The 23,749-nt window shown below is 37.7% G+C and overlaps 1 protein-coding gene across 1 annotated transcript in view; it reads left to right on the top strand.

Annotated features, from left to right (window-relative positions):
- Positions 1-23,749, top strand: part of TYR (tyrosinase) — a 108,146-nt gene that overhangs the window by 19,413 nt on the left and 64,984 nt on the right. The gene's annotated exons all lie outside the window — the stretch shown is intronic.

The raw sequence follows: 23,749 nt of genomic DNA, 5'->3' as shown, positions 1-23,749 counted from the left end.
AACTGAGCAAAAACAACAATAGAAGGTGTAGAATATACTAATCAATAAGCTGTGGGAGGATAATGAATGGTGAGGACTTTGTCCAAGGTAAGATGAAGGAGATGAAGATGAGTTGGTTGGAGTATGGAAACTCTTGTAGACTCTAGAATACAGAGTATCATAAACACTTGGTGACTATTTTAGGAGGCAGAAAGGTAAGCATCAGATTGAGAATTATGAAACTTCTGCCATTGACTTCTAATAATTGGTACTTGTTTTGTCCTCTTAAGCTGTGCAACACTAAAACATCTAGTTTATGTAGCAGCTCTTCTTAAAAAATCCCTTCTATTATGATTCTCTGGAATCTTTGTTTTTTCAGGCAGTCTATCCACCCTTTCTATTTTATTGTGACTACCTGGAAAGTATCTTACCTTTTCATTTGCCAGAATTTTTTGAGGAGCAGTCTGGTGGTAGTTTAGTTGTTCAGTCATGTCCAACTCTTGTGACCCCAGGGACTGTAGCCCACCAGACTCCTCTGTCCATGGGATTTCCCAAGCGAGAATACTGGAGTGGGTTGCCATTTCCTTCTCCAGAGGATCTTCCTGAGCCAGGGATCGAACCTGAGTCTCCTGTGTTGCAAGCGGCCTCCTGCATTCCAGGTGGATTCTTTACCACTGAGCCGCCAGGGAAGCCAGTCTAGGAAATGGCAAGTCAGTTCTGGGTTTTCATGAAAGATAATGGGAATTTTGAAATTTTGAATAAAGTCGTGAGGTAACAGTGTTCATACCAGAAGAGAAAGGTCAGTGACAGGTCACAATGACGTCTCAAAGGATGTTCTAGTTTCCAGTCTCCCTGCCTGAGAAATGGACTTTCTTAGTATATCCAGAAATGGTCACACAAACTCAAAATATAAATTAAACAGAACTACTGTGTAAACCAGAATGCCAAGGAGATTGGTTAAGCGTGATGAGCCATTCTAGTGATGGCAAGGCTCAAGCTCTTCCTTACCCATCTTCTTTACCAGTACTGCTGCTGCTGCTGCTAAGTCACTTCAGTCGTGTCCGACTCTGTGTGACCCCATAGACGGCAGCCCACCAGGCTCCCCCGTCCCTGGGATTCTCCAGGCAAGAACACTGGAGTGGGTTGCCATTTCCTTCTCCAATGCAGGAAAGTGAAAAGTGAAAGTGAAGTCGTTCAGTTGTGTCTGACTCTTAGTGACCCCATGGACTGCAGCCTACCAGGCTCCTCCGTCCATGGGATTTTCCAGGGAAGAGTACTGGAGTGGGGTGCCATCAAAATCAAAAAAACAAGTAGGTTGGTATAGATTGGTGTACTCTGACTTAGAATGAGGTGGAAGGTTTTGAGAAAGAGTTCATGCAGACCAGGAAAATTTTTCTTTGCCTGAATTACTTAACCCCAGAATTATCACCTTGCCAACCTTGTTGATATTCTGAACAGGCAACGATCCTGATCATAATAATAACAATAAAACCCAACTTTGTTGATATTCTGATCATGCAGTGATCCTGATCATAATAATAATAAAATCTGCTTTGTGCCAGACTTCTCATTTCCCACATGTTATATCACTTAATCCTTGCAATACTATTGCAATATTTAATATTCACAAATTAAGCTGAAGCACCATCTTCAGTGAAGTAATTATTCCAATGAGTTTAGGAGACATCCTGTCTCCTTCTAGTTGAATGAGCTGATTCAACTAATTTGACCCAAAGAATATTCTTTTTTCTCTTTACTTCAAACTCTCAGTGCAAATAGGATCCTTTCTATTATATGTAAGAAATTTAAATAAGTATCCTGGATATTATTGTCTGAGTGAGTTTGCTTTGAATTGGGATTCTTTTTATTAGGAGGTAATGTTACCTTTTTAAAAAGACTGAAATAATATGGAGTGCTACATTAGAGAAAGTACTGTTACTTCAGTTGTGTCCAACTCTTTGCGACCCCATGGACTGCAGCCTGCCAGGCACTTCTGTTCATGGGATACTCCAGGCAAGAATACTGGAGTGAGTTGCCATTTCTTTCTCCAGGGGATCTCCCCGACCCAGGGATCGAATACAGTCTCTTACTGTTTCCTGCATTGGTAGGTGAGTTCTTTACCACTAGAGCCATCTGGGAAGTTCAGAGGAAAAATATCTCATATTGGGACAGGGCCATTTAAAAGGGATTGAAATACTAATTTTGAAGGCATGTAGCAATATACTTGAGCATCAATTCTAACATTATGAGCGTCTTCTCCCTCATTTAAAACTGTATTTAATAATTACATATCGAGGCTATTGTGAGGATGTACACATCCATACCTCCAACTATATGCAAGACATGTTTCCTTTCCCCCCAACACCTGTCTTCTTTGCAGTCTCATTAGTCATCCCAACTTCCCTTATAAGTAAGCATAGGTTACTAGTTTAATGATATGTATTTACTAATAATAGTTTCCATTTAGATTTTTTACCTTTTGAAGGTAAAAAATGGCAAATAGCCATTTTCCACAGGATAATATTTTTTTCCAATAAATATTTCAACTTAAGGGCCTAGATCTTTAAGGAGAAAGTTGACAATGTATCTTTTCTAAGTGTAGTCAGGCATTTGGTCTGTGGAGATTTCACTTCCTTGGGACAAATCTTGGGGAAAATGCCACCACTCATTAGCAATAAAAACACTGCAAAGAAAAATTAGAATTCTATTTTATGCATTTGTTCACTTAAAAATTATGAGTTGGGAGATTTGAGGAACCAAATACAGTTTGGCTATGCCTCATGTATTTGTACGACTGCTTTATAATCTTCTACAATGATTGATCTAAAATCCTGTATTTTGGTTTCAATATCTACTTACATCTACATACATCTTATAATGTATGGAGAACTCCAAAAAGCTTTTTTTTTTAATGTGGGTTAGGTTGATAGCTACTTGCCATTTTTAAAACTAAAACATAAGATTTGAAAATATTTATAAAACAATATTAGTCATTCCATGCTAGTATAAATAACATAATTGCAATATATTTTCAAAGAAGTAGTGAGTGGCATGACACTGATTTATATATTTGCCAAAAAAAAAAAAAGAAGAGACATCTGGATTCTATGTCTGCTTCCACACTCAACATATTATGACAAGATGTTTAATTGAAGACCTTGAAGAAAATCCATCTTCACACATATAAAACTGGAATAGGAACAGTGTTTTAAAAATATTTTTTGATAATTCTGGATCTTCTTTATCTTTCTGTACCAAAACTTAACTAGTATAATTTCTTAAATGTTCAGTTGTACTGTTAAAGCTGAAAGCAGATCAATAAGCTTTTTGTATTTGTTACATTAAAATTTGTTGATCTATCTTACATTATGAATGATTTTTATCATAATTAGTTTGTAATATCACATATGGATCATTTGCAAAATACAGGTTCACTGCAATATGTAGATCTTTCAAATGCTGACATTTCTCATTGTACAATACTACATGTCAAATTTATTAACATCACCAACAATCTCATGAGGAATGTCTTTAAATACTGAAAATCTGGCAAAATTATAGTTATGGAATAAAACATTCCAAAATTCTAATTTTTGCTTGAAAGCTAAAATTTTCTCATTGGCAAAAAATATTATCAGTTGTATTAAGTAACATACTTACTTTGAATAAATTGTCTACCAAACTGCCTAATTCTGAATAATCATAGTTAATTTCTCAATTGTGCCTTCAGGTAAAAATGGCATTCCTTGGAAAGTACTGTATATGGTTACTTCAGTTTTCAGCACAAGCACAAGTGCTTTTTCTCTAGGTGACCACCATATTTCAAAATGCAGCAGAAATATTACATATGTAAAATATTACATGTGTATCCCATTCTGGCTTCCTTAAGTTGGCAGAGCAGAACTTAGAGCTCTGATACACTTCTAATCCTGCATCTGTTTCATGGTCCAGCACTAATCACTCTACTCTACGTGGGAATCCTAGAAGAAATTCTTTTGTGAAAACATTGGACATTTTAGATGCCCAAAAATATAGAAGAATCATAGTCAACACACTAATAAAAGTATACATTTCCACTTCTGAGAAAGTAGATTAGATATACTTTTCCCTGTTCCTCTTTGTTCTCTGACATGAGTCTCAGCGATATATTTCTGAATGTGTCTCCTCAGATAAAGGAAACAAAAGCAGAAATACAAAATGAGACTATCTCAAGCTAAAAATCTTCCTCACAGTTAAAAAAAGTAAAATGAAGTGACAGTCTACTGAATGGAAGGAGATACTTGCAAATCATATATTTGATAAGGGGTGAATATCCCAATTATACAAAATTCATACAACTCAGGAGAAGGAAATGGCAACCCACTCCAGTATTCTTGCCTAGAGAATCCCGTGGACAGAGGAGCCTGGTGGGCCATTGTCCATAGGGTCGCACAAAGTTGGACACGACTGAAGTGACTTAGCATGCATGCATGCATTGGAGAAGGAAATGGCAACCTACTCCAGGGTTCTTGCCTGGAGAATCCCAGGGACAGAGGCACCTTCTTGGCTGCCGTCTATGGGGTCGCACAGAGTTGGACACACTGAAGCGACTTAGCAGCAGCAGCATACAACTCAACAAAAGCAAAAAGAAAACAAAAAACACAGAACCTAGTTTAAAAATGTACCGAGGAGTTGGATACACATTTTTGCAAAGATGGTCAAGAGGCAGATGAAAAGATGTTCAACATCAGTAATTATTAGGGAAATGCAAATCAAAACCACAATGAGATATCATCTCATATCTGTTAGAATGGCTTTTATCAAAAAGGTAAGAAATAAAAAGTACTGGACATGGGTTCAGTTGCAGGTTAGGGAACTGAGATGCTGCAAATACTGTGACTTGGCCAAAAAAGAGTGTTGAAGATGGGGAGAAAAAAAGTACCCTCTACAACTGCTGGTGGGAATGCAAGTTTGTACAGCTGCTGTGGAAAACAATATGAAGATTCCTCAAAACAATTAAGAATAGAATTACTATATGAACCAGCTATTCCACTTCTGCATACTTATCTGAAGAATAAGAAAACATCAATTTGAAAAAATATATCCCCTGAATCTGCCTTCTATGCAGGAGACCCGGGTTCATTCGCTGGGTTGGGAAGATCCCCTGGAGAATGAAATGGCAACCCACTCCAGTATTCAGGCCTGGAGAATTCTATGGACAGGGGAGCCTGACAGGCTACAGTCTATGGGGTTGCAGAGTCGGATGCGACTGAGCAACTAACACTACTTATGTTCATATATTCATTGCAGCATTATTTATAAGATATGAAAACAACCTAAATGTCCATCAGTGGATGAGAAGTAAAGATGAGATAAACACACACACACACACACAATGGTATATAACTCACCCTTAAAAATTAGAAAATTTTGCCATTTACAAAAACATGGATGAACCTTGAGGGTATTAGGGTACATGAAATCAGTCAGACAAAGACAGATATTCTATTATTTTACTAAAAAAAAATAAACAAAAACCAAATAAATAAACAAAAGGAAAATAAATAGATACAGTGAACAGAATAGTGGTTACCAGAAGGGAAGGGGTTGAGAGAGAGCAGAAAGGGTAAATGGAGTCAGTTGTATGATGACAGATGGATATTGTGTACAGAAGTTGAATATAATGTTGAACACATGAAACATATAACATCACAAACCAATGTTACTGCAAAAAATTTTTTTAAATAAACTTTTGACTTTTAAATTTCAAGAAACTTACTTAGGAAAATCTGGTCTTTTAAAATATCACAGCTACAAATGCCAAGGGTTAACTCTAGTCTCCATCTTTTTAGAGCCAATCAATTTCATGCCAGAGACTATGAATAATTATCCTTTCAAAAGTGAAATTTAAGAGGGTGAAAGTGATTATTTATTTACTTAGGTCAATTTCAGCAGAAATTTATATCACAGCTTTAGCCAGATCCAAGGGAATACATGTGAAATAGGAGGTTATCTTTTATGCTGAGTGTGTGGTGAGATACCACTTTCCTCAAGATAAAAGCTATTCAATTGTTTAAAAAAATTCATTAAGGTTACTACATTGTACAACTCTAGGGGCAATATACAAATTTTATTGTATTGTGCTAGGGAATGAAATTATCATAAAATACAACATAAATGGTACTCCCTAGGGTTTCGTATTTTTATTGTCCTATAAATTTATTCTGTCTCAAAATTAAAACTCAAAAAGAAAACAACAGCTAACATTTATTGAGAGGTTACTACTAAATAAGGTATTTTAGTATACAATTTATCTGTCTGGTATCAGCCTTGATTTCTATTTATTATCCCCATTTCATAGATTTAAAAAAAAGCATGCTGGAAGCCATCTGCTTGCAGCACATAAATCATAAGAGCTGAAATCCAAACGTAGATCATAAAACCTTGAATACAAATGCTGAATTCTGAGCTCATAATCTCATTGGGAAATGCTTAGATTATTATAAAGATACGCAGATCCTTGAAAAATAACTGTTACTCACCTCAAGTCCCTGTGCCCAGTGCATAGTGAGGCCAAATGATACCAAAACATCAGAGTTTGGAGGAGAAAGAGGTTTATTGCAGAAGAGGGGTGGTTCACCCCTCTTCTCCAATAAAAAAACAACCCCCAAACTCCCAGAAGCCTTTCAGCAAAGTCCTTTTAAAGGCTAGGTGACCGAGGGGTGTGGTTAATTGTTCCATACTTCTTGTTCTTGCAGCTGACCATGTGGGTCAGGTCACGATGTTCCTGTAAACCTCCAAAACAACAAATGCTATTATCTGTTCCGCAAAATTTTATCTAAAAGTATGAAGTGAAGTGAAGTTGCTCAGTCGTGTCTGACTCTTTGCGACCCCACGGACTGTAGCCTACCAGGCTCCTCCCTCCCTGAGATTCTCCAGGCAGGAATACTGGAGTGGGGTGCCATTTCCTTCTCCAGGAGATCTTCCCAACCCAGGGAAGATAAAATTTAATACTCTAAAAGTATAGTATATTTTTAGAGCATTAAGTTTTAATACTTTCAAAATTATATATACTTTCACAGTATAATTTTAGTATTATACTCTAAAAGTATAATACTCTTAAAGTTTAACAATCAGAGAAGGGGCTCACGGAGCCTCCCTCAGATGTCAGAACAGGCTCCTTTCGCACCTGCGGGGCAGCTGGTGTGAGGCCAGGCAGGAGGTCACCTTCGCCATCGACAGTCCTCACAGTAGCCCACAGGCCGCCACTCCCGCGTGGATGCTCGCCGGCTGTCACTGAGGGCGCCGCTGTTTCGAAGTTTTTACAAGCCAAAGGGCCCCTGCCCTGCCCGGTGTCAGCGCTGGCAGGCAACTGGGCCAGGTTCCACAGACCACCCTGGGAGACTGCTGCCGTGGGGACCACCGTGACCCCGACCGTGGGTGGAGGGGACGGCTGACGACCAGTCTCGCGATAACAGTCGCACACTGACAGCTGCTCCTGTTACTCGCAGTCTTGAGCTCAAGACTTGAGACCTTGTGCAAGTCAATGAAGTTCACAGAGCACACCTTTTTCGTTTATAAAATGGAGAGAATATTTCTGTATTATCTCTGAATGTCCATGTCTCAAATAAGATGATTGCTATTTAGTCAGTAAGTTGTATCCAATTCTTTTGTGACCCCATGGACTGTTGATTGCCAGGCTCTTCTGTCCATGGAATTTCCCAGGCAAGAATACTGGAGTGGGTCGCCATTTCTTCCTCCAGTCAAATACGATAATGTTTGTTAAATGTTAAATATTACAATGAAGAAAGTACTGTTTAGGATTGATTCAAAGTTTTAGAATTGTTACCTTTGGTCATTAATTTTAACCTTATCTGTATTTTTCTTTTCCATACTAGAATAAATTCAGAATCTTGTGACAGTGACTTCACAGTAGGTGACTTGAAAATAAAAGCTTTGAAAGCTTGTGAACTTGAAATTATAACTTTGGTGTTTAAAAAGGTAGAAAAGAATACATTAATAAAAAGGATCAGTTGTAATAAATACCTGAAGCATGGTAATTAATCAAGATGAGAAGCCCCACTTGTATATACACCAACAGCAACTGTGATTTTAAGCATCCTTTCTGAGATTCCTTCCATATGCCATGAGTTTCATAGGACAGTGCTGAGTCCATTTCTCCTCTGGTAAAACACTGTAAGAAAATAATGATGTGGCTCTGAGAAAGTGGTAGTTTATCTCGCTCTGGTGAAACAATGCTGAGGTAGGCGATCTAGAACTGGTAGTGCAATGCTATGGTCCTCGATGCTCAACTTCCACCTCTAGAAGGCATTCCGATGCCTTCACTCTAATCAGTAGGAAGCACACAAAACCGGGAAAGGAGCACGCAAAGTGGGGGAAGGAGCACATGCCCATTCCTCTTTAAAGACCTACGCTGGAAGAGTTGTCTATCAATTCTGTTTTATCCCCATGGTCACACAGACATGGCCACACTTAGCTCTAAGTATAGTCATTATGTGGAAAATAAAGGAATTAGTATTGGTAAAAAAAGAAAGTAGCAGCTTCTGTCACAGTGCCTTTTCCTAGTATTCATTGAAGTGCATAAAATTAAAATCATATGCCTTTACCACAGTATTATGTCTGGGTTTTGTTTAAAACAAAACTAATTCTCTACAGGTAAATGAAGTGTCAAAATATTCTTTTACGCCAGACTTTTCAAGCTATTAAACTTATGACCATTTGTTTTACAAAAGGAAATTAGAATGTATAAGAGAAACATGCTAGGATATTATAGACTGAATGTTTGTGTTCTCTCCAAATTCTTGTGTTGAAACCTTATCTCCTCCCCAGTGTGATGGTATTAGAAGTTGGACCTTTGGGGTTTAATTGGGATTAGATGAGGTCATGTGGGTGGAGCCCTCATGAATAGGATTAGTGCCATTGTAAGTGACACAATTTGCTTCCCTTCTCTGCTGTCTACCGTGTGAGGGTATACCAGAATGTAGCAGTTTGCAATCTGAAAGTGCTATCATCAAAACTTGATCATGCCAGCACCTTAATCTCAGACTTTCAGCCTCCAGAACTCTGAGAAATAAATTTATGTTGTTTATAACAGTCAGTCTATTGTGCTTTGTTATGGTAGTCCAAACTGACAAGTCGTAGAAGCTGTAACAAACAAACCCAGTGGCCTAACCTAATAAAATTGGTTGATTTCTTGCTCGTGCCAAGTCCAGTGTGGATGTTAATGATTGGTGAGCAGTCTTTCGCAGGACCATTTTAATAGCTTCTCTAAACCCCATCTCCCTGATGATCTTCTGCATCTTCTGGGAGATAAGGGAAGAGCGTATTTGGAGGATCCTAGAAGAGGAATATATGGGCCAAACCTGGAAGTGATCTACCTGCCTACTGCCCACAATCTACTGTCCACAATTCATTGACAAGGCCACAACTGAGTGTGAGTTTGGTTGTGAGTAGGAGTTTGAGGAAATGGATTTAGTGAACATATTAACAGATGTGTGTTAGGTCTTTCTGTTTGAGCCTTTTCAATTTTTTACACTTTAGGATCTAGTAATTGCTTGGGATTTTAGTTTTGGTCTAGGATGCCTCACCAACCTAGATAGTATATTCAAAAGCAGAGACATTACTTTGCCGACTAAGGTCCACCTACTCAAGGCTATGGTTTTTCCTGTGGTGTCATGTATGGATGTGAGAGTTGGACTGTGAAGAAGGCTGAGCGCCGAAGAATTGATGCATTTCAACTGTGGTGTTGGAGAAGACTCTTGAAGGTCCCTTGGACTGCAAGGAGATCCAACCAGTCCATTCTGAAGGAGATCAACCCTGGGATTTCTTTGGAAGGAATGATGCTAAAGCTGAAGCTCCAGTACTTTGGCCACCTCATGAGAAGAGTTGACTCATTGGAAAAGACTCTGATGCTGGGAGAGATTGGGGGCAGGAGGAGAAGGGGATGACCCAGGTTGAGATGGCTGGATGGCATCATGGACTCGATGGACGTGCGTCTGAGTGAACTCCGGGAGATGGTGATGGACAGGGAGGCCTGGCGTGCTGCGATTCATGGGGTCACAAAGAGTTGGACACGACTGAGCGACTGAACTGAACTGAACTGAAGGATGCCTCCCTTATGTTGAAACCTCAACTCTTGACTGAGAAAAAGTAAATTATTTTCTCTCACATGCCATTATTTACTTTTCTCCATTTTCTATAAAATTTTCCCACTTAAGCTCATTTTCCAACAAGTATAAAAAGGCCATGAAATTCTGTTTTCCTTAGCCATTCCATGTCCTTTTTTCCTATGGAACTTCCCAAAATATATTCCATTATTTATAGGTGAATAATTATTTATATTAATATGGTTTGTTTGAGAAAAGAATTGCCTATCCTCTCCTAACATCTATTATCATACACACGCTGAGCAACACCGTACTTATTTTTCAGACAAGCTCAGGGTCTTCTCTATATGTAATTAATGATTCCATCAGGAGAATATTGATAGGATCGCCTATTAAATAAAAGCATAAGAGCCATTTCAGAGCCAAGATCCATTTTACTCAATCATAAACCTTGGAATACTAAAGGCGTGTTCCAGAAATTACAGCTTAACTGATTTTATAATTATGCTGTTGTACTTGAAAATTGTTTGTAAAAATAAATCAAGAACTTAAATTTAAAATAAGGTCAAATAAAATTATGCTATCAACTGGAGTTACATGGTTTTAGAAAGAAAAATAAATATTCCATATTTATTCAACAAACTTTTATAAAGTATCCACTCTGTGCAGGCACTTTGCTATACACTAGAAATTATTGCTGTTTAGTTGCTCAGTTGTGTCTGACTCTGCGACCTCATGGACTGCAGGATGCAAGGCTTCCCTGTCTTTCACCATCTCCTGGAGCTTGCTCAAACTCATGTCCATTGAGTTAATGATGCCATCCAACAATCTCATCCTCTGCTGCCCCTTCTCCTGCCTTAAATCTTTCCAAGCATCAGGATCTTTTCTGATGAGTTTCTTCAGGTGGCCAAAGTCTTGGGACTTCATCTTCAGCATCAGTCCTTCCAATGAATGTTCATGGTTGATTTCCTTTAGGATGGGCTGGTTTGATCTCCTTGCAGTCCAAGGGACTCTCAAGAGTCTTCTCTAATACCATAGTTCAAAAGCATCATTTCTTCGGTGCTCAGCCTTCTTTATGGTCCATCTCTCACATCCATACATGATTACTGGAAAAACCACAGCTTTGATATCATCCATCAGAAGGTGAAGGTGAAGGTGAAGGTGAAGTCGCTCAGTCATGTCCGACTCTTTGCGACCCCGTGGACTATAGCCTACCAGGCTCCTCCGTCCATGGGATTCTCCAGGCAAGAATACTGGAGTGGGTTGCCATTTCCTTCTCCAGGGGATCTTCCCAACCCAGGGGATCTTCCCGACCCAGGGGATCTTCCCGACCCAGGGATTGAACCCAGGTCTCCTGCATTGGAGGCAGACGCTTTAACCTCTGAGCCACCAGGGAAGAGTCGCCATCCATCAGAGGGCAAATGGAATGAAAACCACTAGCACAGAAAACTAATCAAACTGATCACAGGGATCACAGCCTTGTCTAACTCAATGAAACTATGGCCCATGTAGGGCCACTGAAAACAGATGGGTTATGATGGAGAGTTCTAACAAAACACGGTACACTGGAGAAGGGAATGGCAAACAACTTCAGCAGTCTTGCCTTGAGAACCTCATGAACAGTATGAAAAGGCAAAAAGATATGACACTAGGGATAACTAGCGAATATGATGCAGATGTTTCTGTCTTGGAATTTACAGTGTAAAAACTGAGCCGTGAATAACTAACTGTAATCTAAAGAAAATAAATGACTAAAAGGGGGGAATTATGAGTGTTATTATATAGAGGGGACCTAAACAAGCGTTTATTGTCAGAGAAACTCTGAGGATCTGATATCCTCAAAGATGAGCTGGAATGTCAGGTAAGGTCCAAAGAAAAAAAAAGGGAAAAAACACAAATTTTTTCAGTCTGCTAAAAAATAGTCTTGCAAATTCCTGGAGTCCCTTGTAATTAAAAACCACTGCTGACATCAATGTACCCCTACATTTTCAGTTCCTAACAGCCTTTCACATCCATTATCTTAATTACCCCTTTCAAATGACTAATACTGTATTCATTATTACACTCGTAGATGAAGGACTGAGATTCAGAGAATTTAACTTGACAAGGTTACACAGCTAATAGGTAGTAAAGTTAGACCATCACCAGGGTAGGTCATATCCCCATGTCTTCCAAATAGAGTTTTATAGGAAACATAAAGTTGTGGTTAACAGATTTATTGTTGTTGTTTAGTCACTAAGTTGTATCCAACACTTAGAGGACCAAGCTCCTCTGTCCATGGGATTTCCCAGGCAAGAATACTGGAGTGGGTTGCCATTTCTTGCATTGGCAGGCAAATTCTTTACCACTCAACCACCGGGGAAGCCTGGTTAACAGATTGCTGCTGCTAAGTCGCTTCAGTCGTGTCCGACTCTGTGTGCCCCCATAGACGGCAGCCCACCAGGCTCCCCTGTCCCTGGGATTCTCCAGGCAAGAACACTGGAGTGCGCTGCCATTTCCTTCTCCAGTGGTTAACAGATTACCTGAGTTAAAATTCTGATACTATTACTTACTAAAAAGTTGACCTTTGGTCATTGTCTTAACTTGCATTCCTTCATTTACAAAATAAGGAAAATCACAATACCTACCTCATACATCGTTGTAAAATTTACATGATCTTTACAGGTATCTGTAAATGGTTATCTATTAATGGAAAAATTTCATTAAGTGATAAAATCACTGCTTAGTCTATTTTTTAACTCCATTTAAAAAGTAAATTCTAAACAATGGAATAGACCAATATTTGAGACCTCCAGTGGACAAAAAATGTTTCAAAAACATTATATATTATATATTTCAGAAACATTATATATAAGATCTAAGCTGAGCTGATATCCAACTTGGAGCAAAATGATAGTACTTTCTACTTAGAAAGATTCATAAAAGCCATCTTTGAGATGGAGTTATATCTCTAGAAACTTTAAAAAAATGAAATACCAAAAATTTAAATAAAGACAGAGTCAGTATTACTGATTTTTCTTTTCACCTTGCACTCTGATATGGCTTTGCATGGTATTGATGCTGTTTGACAGCCCTCTATAATAAGAACTAGGATCCTGCATGGCTAAAAAGAAAAGCAGAAAGGAAAAGAGCAAATGCCTAGGAAGCTGATGGATGGTGTGGGGTGATGGAAGAGGAATTGACAACAGCAGCAAGTGACAATGAATACCAAGGGAAAAGGAGGAAAAATATAGTCTACAAACGTTTGACATTCAGTAAGGGAATTGCATTTGACAGAGCCAAACACTGGATAAACATCTGACCTTGTAGATTGGTGGCATTACCAAATAATTTCAAACTTCTCTGTGTTTTGTGACAAGAATATGATTGATTCAACTGACTAGATGCCTTTGAAGTTCTATGATACAAAGCTTTTAAGGTACTCATCGAAAAGAGAGTGGGAATATCCATAATATCAAGGGCCTTCTCTATGCTGAAAGAGTATTTCATAGAAAACTGGGCTGTATACGATGCCCTGTGTTTTTTGGTTTGTTTTTTAAGATTTTTTTTTAACATGGGACATTTCTAAAGTCGGTATTGAATGTGTTACAATATTGCTTCTGTTTTCTGTTTTGGTTTTTTGGCTGCAAGGCATGTGGTATCTTAGCTCCCTGACCAGGGGTCAAACACATAACACCTGCATTGGAAGGTGAAGACCAAAGCAACTGGACCCCCAGGGAAGTCCTTGATGCTTTGTGTTGTTTTTTTTTTTTCCAACTTTTTTCATAAACAATTAAGGGAATTCCTTTAGAAGAATTAAGCGTATTATTTTAACTAGAAAAAAAGATCTGTTGTCATCTTAATGTATTTATGCTGCTGCTGCTGCTGCTGCTGCTAAGTCGCTTCAGTCGTGTCCAACTCTGTGCGACCCCATAGATGGCAGCAATGTATTTATATTTCAATAGAATTAATAAATCTACACCAAGTAAGGAAGTATAATAGAATGATTGAGAGCAGAAATCTGATAGATAACTAGCCCAAATTCTGGCTTCACCACTTACCAGTGGAATGACCTTGGATAAACCAGTGAACCTTTCTAAGCATTAGTTTCACCACCTGAAAGTTGCTTCAATTGTATCCTCTTTACAGAGTTACTGTGAGGATTGTTTCATAAGTATGTAATAAAACAGTCTACTACACAGTAGTTGAGAGCATAGTAAAAGCAGTAATCTCTGTTGCCAAGTGGTAATTAAGTCATAACAAATATATGAATATTTCCATTTATAATTAAACTATGAAGATGAGGCTTTGTAATTTGTTAGCCTAGGGAAGACTCTATTTTAAATTGAAGGTTGATGAATGCAAGTGCACCTATGAAACAATTCAAACATTTTCAAGTGATTTTAATCAAAGCATCTTAAAAATAATTACCCTTAATATAAATAGAATCTTTACTAATTATTCTTCCCTGTGGCTAACTTTGTGTGCTAAGTTGCTTCAGTCATATCTGACTCTTCTGCAGCCTCACGGGCTGTAGCCCACCAGGCTCTTCTGTCCATGGGATTCTCCAGGCAAGAATCCTGGAGTGGGTTGCCATTTCCTTCTCCGGGGTATTTTCCAACCTAGAAATTGAACCCATGTCTCGTCTCTTAACGTCTCCTGCATTGGCAGGTGGGTTCTTTACCACTAGCGCCACCTAACTATATTTGATGTTAATTTTTTTTTCATCTGTGCGTATGTATCTCTTACACATTCATAGCAATAACTCTTGTATACAAGTTGATAGATACGAAAGAGAAGAAAAACAGAATGATATAAGGGGAAGACATGGGATTTGAAATGAGATGATTGATACAATTTTGGAATTAGCTATTCAGAAGACATGCGACTTTTAATGTGTCATCTAGATTTTCAATCTCATTAAATTTATTTGTAAAATAAGCAAATGCTTATTTTACTGAGCTTTACTCTACCTCGTTTATGTGAGGAACATACAAGGGTGTGTTAATTCATATCTGCTTTGAAAATTGACAATATTTTTCCCCAATCCTTTACTCAATGAGACCCAGTTGGTACTTTGAAAGAAACTATCATGGGACTATTTACATTATGGAAATTGACAGACAGTATAAGTCTATATATTCTCCACTACCACCCTCATTTTTCCTCTGAGATCAGGTTAATATTTTTCTAGTACATTACTGGGAATGTCAAGTGAAAAAAATATGCTTTATGAACTCTAACATGTTATGCAAATATGTTATAATATTCATTACAGAAAATTATAAATAGAATGACAATCTGTGACTTGCATATGAAAGTATCATTAAATGATCTTATCTAATTAAAAAGCAAAGACATAAATGAACTTGTAGGATACATTTAAATGATTTAATGGACTTCTGTATGATAGAAATGCCCTATCAAATCAAGCTGATGAAGGAATATTATATATAGAAATTTTGCAGTGTGACTAACCATCCTTGTTTGCCCAAGACTGTGGGGTTTTCCAGAATTAAAATGAGCTATATAATTTCCAGAATATATCACAAAATAAAAACATGAAGCAGTTCATTCCAAAATTATTAAAAATTTCAAGATAGCAACAGCAAAGCATTAAAACAGATATGGATAGGTTTGGGTGAGGAACACTCAGTTGCATGCCTATAAATCTGGCTCTACATAGGACCCAGGACTTTCAGTGCTAAAATCAGAATAGACTGTGAGAAACAGAGACTAAGATGGTTGGGACTCTACCTTTGCTTCAAAAATAGTTAGCATTAACATTAATGTATATCAAAGACTTATCACACCTAAGGAAGTATACCACTTGTAGGAGGTACTGCCAATTCAGTTATAAGTAAGAACAAGGAAGAGAAGGCAGCTTGAATAACACTTTGCCTATAAGACGTTTGCTTGATTCAGTCTGTGCCATTTAGTGAGTTTTCCTGAATACACAAGACTAAGAATATGGAATGCCATTTAAAATTTTACCTTAAAACAACCTTCAGACAAATTATAAATGAAGAATGAACCATTATGATTAATGTGTAAGAAAATTTTATAGATATGTTTATAAACTGGAGATAAGATCTAAGAAATGTTGAAAAAAATCACTGGATAATGTAAATCACATGTCTACTGTGTAAATATGTATATAAACAAAAGGATTCCATGTCGTTTTCTTTGCATACACACACAAGTGTATATATACACACATGAACATTGGTGTTACCAAGAGGAGAAATCAGTCTGATATTTAAAATAAACAATTTCAAGTGATAATACGGGAAATAATTCTACTTTCTTTAGTGAGCGCATGGAGATGACTATAATTTTGACTGGTTTCACCATTGTCTTCGGGCAAGTAATGAAAATTAGAGCAGCAGTTCTCTAGTGCAGACTTTAGTGTGCCTTAGAACCACGGGAAAGACTTTTTAACACAAATGGTGAATCCCAGTGACTTTCTGATTCACAGTTTTTGGTAGGGTTTGAGTGTTTGCATTTCTAAGAAATTTACATAATTTGTGGATCATTTGTGACCTTTTATGCTGTGTGTGCTGTGTCTCTCAGTCATGTCCAACTCTCTGAGACCCCATGGACTGTATCTAGCCCTCCAGGCTCCTCTGTCCATGGGGATTCTCCAGGCAAGAATACTGGAGTGGGTTGCCATGCCCTCCTCCAGGGGATCTTCCCAATGCATGGATCAAACCCAGGCCTCCCCACTGCAGGCAGATTCTTTGCCGATTGAGCCGCCAGGGAAGCCCAAGAATACTGGAGTGGGTAGCCTATCCCTTCTCCAGAGGAACTTTCTGACCCAGGAATCAAACCAGTGTCTCCTGCATTGCAGACGGATTCTGCACCATCTGAACCTTTTAACTGCCATCTAATAATTACATGGTAAATAGTCACCCACAACCGTGTTTGCTTCATTGCTTTGTTCCCCATAGTTGAAGAGACTTCCTGAGTCAAATTAAAAATATTTTCTAATAAACATAAATACTAATTAATTATATCTATGACTGTAGAGCTAGCACTTTGTGTAAGAAACCTTGAAGTTGGAATGAAAGTTAATGCTTCATTGTAACTAGGGACTTGCATAGATCCAAGGATCCTTTTTGATCTACAGTATTATATTTCTGCTGCAAGTCATCTAAATTATAAACTTTTGAAAAGTACTCAACCATGAAATACAACCTCGTAAAATCATTGTGTGTAACCTGTGAGGCTATGTACTTCATAGTTCCAGAAGAAAGCTGCACCAGGAGAGTGAATTGGAATATAGCTGGGGGGAGGGGGGTTGCTGTCAACTGTCCCTTCTCTTTGATCTTAATATGCGTCAATGTACATTTTTCTATCTTCTGTTTGGTTTTTTCCTCCAGTTATATCCCTGAAACTCTATGAAATGTTAAAATAGGCTAAAGAAGCACTTAAAATTAAATAAATTCAGTGTACTCTGTTCTAAAAATTTAACCATGTATTTTTTCACATTTTAGACTCCGACAGGCATAATAAAATGTAACATTTATAGCCCAGCTTCCTAGAAAGGAGTATACTGAATTAGGCAATACATGTGACAATGCCTACCTAGTGCCTGCGTTGTAGCAGTTGCTCAATTTTTTAAAACATCATTTTCATGGGTACACATTGGAGCAGTTATCAATATGAAAGTATTTCAAGGTTGAAGTTCATGATGTGGAATTTTAAAGACAGAAGCATTTTTAGACTGTCACAATATAGGAGGAAAATATTTTAGGTGAAGAAAATAATATATTCAGAGGTAAAGTTTTTAAAGTGTGAGTTCAAGTGTAGAGGTTAGAGAGCAATTTTGCCTAAATCATTGAATTTCAACCCTGTTTGCACATTAGAACCACCTGGGGTGTTTTAAAACTCCAAGTGCCTGAGCCCCACTCTGTACCAATTAAATCTGAACTTCCAGGGCTCAGAGATCGGCATCAATATTAAAAAACAAGCGAACAAACACAAAAACTCTCCAGAGTGCTATTGGGGAAGAAACGAAAGAGAAAGCTAGATGGAGTGACAAGCTGAAATTTCCTATTGTTATCATCAGCCTGAAACTGTGTTTATTAATTTCCCATAGGAATGTAGCACGCAGAGTTGAAGGCATAACAGAGTAATTTGGGCAACTGTCACTGCCCTTCACAAAAAACTTTGAGCCATTTTGGCATTTGTGACTGCTAACAAGGTCCCTGCTGGCTTATTAGACTTTCCATCGTGAGGAACCCTTGGACGAGAGAGAGGCAATAATGCACTCTGCACCTTGCTGATGATAGTCAACGGATGAAAATAGCAAGTCACTAAATTCATCTCATAGTGCATAATAAAAGGTTTTCAAGGTGTGTCAGCAAGTCAGTATGAACTCTACCCCAGTTTAGTGTGTAGAAAAGAGCATGGGATTTGAAATCAGTCAGAGCCATAGTCAGTTCCTTGATTGCCTCGGTTTCTAGCTTGAATTTAAGTGTGTTTTTTAACTTCTGTTACGTCTTCCCATCTGGAATACTTGGGACAGTGATAATAGTCACCCCTGGGATTCAAATGAGATCATGTACATGAAAGACATTTGAAAAGTTTGATCTATAGACTAGAATCCCTCTTGGCCTCGCTCTTCCAAAAGGGAATAAAATCTTGGCAAGAGAAACTACTGATGGTGTTTTCTATTTTTTCAAGGTGATTCACCAGGCAAAAAATGAATTGTGTGAAGAAGTAAAATAGAAAATAATTTATTCACATTTTATGTTATTTACATCTATGACATTCTCTTTATTTGGTCACTTAAGTAGGAGCATAGAGCTCTTTAAAGGTCCCTTGTAGATTTTATGGAGAGAAATGTTATTTTTCCTCTTCCTGATCTTTACAGGATGGTATCAGTGAAGAATTGAGAAGTATTTTTTAAGACTTTTTAAAAAATTGATGTATAGTTACCATATAATATTATATAAATTACGGGTGTACAACATACTGATTCACAATTTTCAAAGGTTACCTTTCATTTATAGTTATTATAAAGTATTGGCTATATTCCCTGTCTTGTACAATATATCCTTGTAGCTTATTTACACCTAATGGTTCATACTTATTCATCTATCCCTATACCGGCCCTGCCCCCTTCTCTCCTCACTGATAGTTTTTAAATTCTTTTCCATGTATGTGAGTCTGCTCCTTTTTTGTTGTACTCACTAGTTTGGTGTATTTTTTAGATTCCACATATAAGTGATATTATACAGCATTTGGCTTTCTCTATCTGACTTATTTCACTTAGCGTAATGCTCTCCAAGTCCATCCATGTTGCTGCAAATGGCACATATTCTCTCATTTTTGGGGCTGGAATACTATTCCATCTGTGTGTATACAAACACACACATATATACATTGTACGTATCTGCATATATATATATACATACATATATATATGTTGAGAAATATTTTATATTTTCTTTTAAATACAAAGATGTGCAAGGTTCTGTTTCTGACTATGGAAAATCAAAGCCACATCTTTAGTCTCTGTTTCTGAGGACTTTCCAGTCCTATTTTAAGAGATTAGATACACATAGTCCATTTAAAATTGTTAATATAATCAGACTGTCTGTATTAACAATTTGGTATTTATCACAAAGAGGTTGGGTGTTTGTCCAACCTATACCTTTGAACTATTTCTGAGCACATAACAATATATTCTGACAAACACCACGTGCTTCTCATTCAAATACCCTTCATAAGAACACTGGAGACATTCCTAGATGCATCATCTGGCAAGTTAGCAAAAAAAAAAAAAATGAGTAAAGAAACTCTAGCCTAGCTGAAAACATGCTTAGAATAGCAATCTAGTTTTCAGGATCACCCTGACACATCTATTGTTGGCTGAGGGCAAGCAGTCAGGCTTTCGTAGAAAAATCGAGTTTAGGAGGGGTTTCCCAAGTGGTGCTAGTGGTAAAGAATCTTCAGCCAATGCAGGAGGTGTAAGAGACATGGGTCTCATCCCTGGGTCAGGAAGATCCCCTGGAGAAGGAAATGGCAACCCACTCCAGTACTCTTGCCTGGTAAACCCCAGGGACAGAGGAGCCTGACGGGCTACAGTTCATGGGGTCGAGTCAAGAAGTGTCTGGTGCTGGTATGGATCCTTAAGGTGGAAATTTGTGGCAAAAGCAGTTTTTCTGCAGTTGGAGTGGCCCATATTCTTGGTTAGCAGCTCTCTGGATAGGCACCGATTTATCAGATGCAGCAAACTTATAGAAATGATAGGTACTATTCAGGAAGCATTTGTCTTGTGCTAGATTCTATATTAATTGTATCACACTTGCTATAATAGTGAGAGAAACTGTTTGATAAATAGACAAATAGATGGGGAGACAATGGAAACAGTGAGAGACTTTCGTGTTTGGGCTCCAAAATCACTGCAGATGGTGAGTGCAGCCATGAAATTAAAAAACGCTTGCTCCTTGGAAGAAAAGCTATGACCAACCCAGACAGCATATTCAAAAGTAGAGACATTACTTTGCCGACAAAGGTCGATCTAGTCAAAGCTATGGCTTTTCCAGTAGTCATGTATAGATGTCAGAGTTGGAATATAAAGAAAGATGAGCACAGACCAACTGATGCTTTTGAACTGTGGTAAAGGAGAAGACTCCTGAGAGTCCCTTGGACTGCAAGGAGATCCAACCAGTCCATCCTAAAAGAAATCAGTCCTGAATATTCATTGGAAGGACTGATACTAAAGCTGAAACTCCAATACTTTGGCCACCTGATGCGAAGAACTGACTCACTGGAAAAGACCTTGATGCTGGGAAAGACTAAAGGCGTGAGAAGAAGGGGACGACAGAGGATGAGATGGTTGGATGGCATCACCGACTCAATGGACATGAATTTGAGTAAACTCCAGGTGTTGGTGATGGCCAGGGAGGCCTGGTGTGCTGCAGTCCATGGGGTCGCAAAGAGTCAGACAGGACTTACTGGCTGAACTGACTGACTAAGGGTATGAGATGAGTATTAATTATTCCCTCTTTTACCAATGAAGAAAACAAGGCTCACAAAACATAACTTGAGACAAGTAATACTTTCAGAAAGAAACGTAGAATTAAAACTCAGTTAGCTCTTCTCTAAAAGTCTTTTCTCTACAAACAGTATCTTCAAATTGCTAAAAAAAACACCACTACAGGTTCACTGAGACACTTTAAAGGGTACCTGGCACAGAGAGTTTTAAGAAAATTTATTTCCAGATCTTTTTCCCAAATATACTTTACTAAAATGAATCTGAGTGAGAAATCTCCTGAGATTCTTCTTTACCACCTACCCTTGCATAACCTCCCTTCAACTTTTCAGAAGAAAGGCGTACCTCTAGCCTATATCCATACTTATCACCCAGAAGGGGTAAAATCATACGAGGTACTAAACCAGCAAAGAACTCAGAATATTGGTGCCAGCGTTGCTGGAATAAATGGCTCTAACAAAAAGTAGAGAGTATCTTGAAAGTTAAGTGCTTTATAAATAAAAGCATGTATAGCTACTTTCATCAAAGAATTTTTGTTTGAGTTGTCACTGATGGATTAGATTATTTTGATGCTGAATCAGCTATGTCATTTTTGACATATACTAGAAAAAGACTAAGTAATTAAGTGAAACTCCTATAAAAATCTTTTTATTACCAACTAGTTTCTTATGAGAATAAAGTTTTCAGGACTAATGATTTTTTTTTTAATTTAGAATTGAAAATATGCTGAGCCTTATTCTTTCTAGCAATGACTATTGCAGCGTATTGTAGATATCTGCAATAATTTTTAACTAATGGATGTTAGTCACTCAGTTGTGTCTGACTCTTTAGAACCCCATGGACTGCACCCTACCAAGCTCCTCTGTCCATGGGATTCTCCAGACAAGAATACTGGAGTGGGTAGCCATCCCTTTTCCAGAGGATCTTCCTAACCCAGGGATCGAGCCTGGTCTCCTGCATTGTGGGCAGATTCTGTACTGTCTGAGCCACCAGGGAAGCCCTTTTAAATAACAATCTTTCATAAATATTGTTACTAAATGAATTTTCAATAAAATTTTACTTTTAATAACTTATTTTATAAAATATTTAGTCTTACATCATTCTAATAAAATACGTATTACTAAAATTTTTAATGACAATCTAGATTATATTGTCACATGAAGTTTTTAAAAGGTAATTTTAACTTTTATACCTAGTTTTGTTTCAAAAAAGTATGATAGGCTGATGAATTTTTAAAAAATATTTCAAGCATAATATATAACATTTTGGCACACTCCTGTGGGAAAACAGAACAAGAACATGAGATCTAGTGAAAAAAAGGAAATCCTATAAAATTTCAGACTATAATGGAAGAGTTTGTTTAGGTACTTTTGATATGGATGATGGCAAATATCAAATCATTACACTGGAAACATTTTTTATAAAGCAATTAAAAATTTTTATTTTAAAATTTATACTATTTGCAATATCTACCCCTGAATATTTTTCTCTAAAACTATTTGCAGTTATAATTAAAGCAATTTAGAAACTACTTAAAATATGTGAGAGCATACATAAAAGATGGTTTTAAAGCTTTCATTTTGTTCTACTCAAAAGCTTAAAGACCATTGCTCTACAGAATTTCCGCCCATGATATATGACTTATTACTAATAGGAAAAGCAATAAACCAAAGCATTTAAGAGCTTAAATTCTGGAATAAAACAGGTTTGTGGTCCCAACCTTAGCTTCTGTTATTTGCTTTTTAATCTTAGACAGTTTGCCTAATCTCTCTAAACTGCTTTATCCAAATGTACATAACAGAGATTATGAAGATATCTAATTTGCAGAATCATTCTGAAGGTTACATGAAAATAATCATGTTAAGCTTTCAGAAAAATCCCTGCACATATTAAGAACCGTGTATATACAATCTTGGGCTTCTCAGGTGGCGCTCGTGGTAAAGAATCCGCCTGCCAATGCAGGACAAGCAAGAAATGTGGATTCGATCCCTGGATCAGGAAGATTCCCTGGAGAAGAAACGGCAATGCACTCCAGTACTCTTTCCTGGAAAAGCCCATGGACAGAGGAGCCTGGTGGGCTACAGTCCATGGGTCGCAAAGAGTCAGACATGACTGAGCAACTGAGCACACACACATACACAATCACAAAAGTTGTCATACACAAGTGATGTCAGAGGGGAGAGAGAAGTGTGTGGTCTTGGGCTAAGCTTCCGGAGGTAGCTGGGCTTGATATTGTCTTGAGAATGAGTGTAAAACTCAAAAGGAGGAGACAAAAACATCAGCTGAGGAGGCAGAGATACTGTCAGCCTCACGCAAAGCATTGAATTCAAAAGTCAAGAGCTACACTTTAAAAATGGGGCTGACAACAAAATAATCCCAATTGTTTGAAAGGAAACTAGTTCCCCTCTGCCTCCTATTGTCTGCACTGTTTCTATCCTACCTTTTAAAATAAAATTATAACCTCGCAGTTTCTGTTTTCCTGATAATGCTAAATTTTGAAATTCAATATGTCCTTGGCATTTTCCTTTAGCTTGATTCCGATTTACAGTTTAACTCTGTTCCTCCCACTTGGTTTGATTTTAAATCTGAGTTCTACTTTTCTTTTGTGTTTTCCCTGAATGGACACTGAAATGATATCATACTTCACCTATTCCCTGGTAATGTATGGGAGAGAACACAG

This window comes from Budorcas taxicolor, chromosome 25, assembly GCF_023091745.1.
Source record: "Budorcas taxicolor isolate Tak-1 chromosome 25, Takin1.1, whole genome shotgun sequence".
Lineage (NCBI taxonomy): Eukaryota > Metazoa > Chordata > Mammalia > Artiodactyla > Bovidae > Budorcas > Budorcas taxicolor.
This window is presented reverse-complemented; position numbering and strand designations above follow the sequence as displayed.